The sequence below is a fragment of the Lupinus angustifolius genome, chromosome LG06 (assembly GCF_001865875.1).
Source record: "Lupinus angustifolius cultivar Tanjil chromosome LG06, LupAngTanjil_v1.0, whole genome shotgun sequence".
Taxonomy (NCBI): Eukaryota; Viridiplantae; Streptophyta; class Magnoliopsida; order Fabales; family Fabaceae; genus Lupinus; species Lupinus angustifolius.
The window spans coordinates 15,819,001-15,819,608 of record NC_032014.1 but is presented as its reverse complement, the minus strand read 5'-3'; positions in this window follow the sequence as shown (position 1 = coordinate 15,819,608).

The following is a 608-nucleotide window of genomic DNA, read 5'->3' as shown; positions in this document are numbered from 1 at the left end:
TCATGCTCTTCCTCATCCTCACCCTCATCCTATCCTCATCCTCTTCCTCATCCTAGCCTCGTCCTCATCCTCATCATATCCTCATCTTCTTCCTCATCCACCACCTCAACCTCATCATATCCTCCTCCCGATCCTCATCCTATCTTCATCCTCGTCCTATCCTCCTCCTCCTCCTCCTGACCCTCCTCCTCCTCCTCATCCTATCCTCATCCTCTTCCTCGTCTACATCCTCACCCTCATCCTGTTCTCATCCTCATCCTCATCATATCCACATCCTCATCTTCATCCTATCCTCCCCCTCGTCCTTATCCTATCCATGTCCTCATCCTCATCCTATCCTCATCCTCATCCACATCCTCATTCTCATCCTCATCCTCACCCTCATCCTATCCTCATCTTATCCTCGTCCTCATCCTCATCATATCCTGATCCTCATCATCCTCCTCCAATTCCTCATCCTATCCTCATCCTACCCTCCACAACCTCATCCTTTACTCATCCGCATCCTCCTCGTCCTCCTCGTCATCCTATGCGCATCCTCATCTTATCGTCATCCTGATCCTATCCTCGTCCTCATCCTATCCTCATCCTATCCTCATCCTCATCCC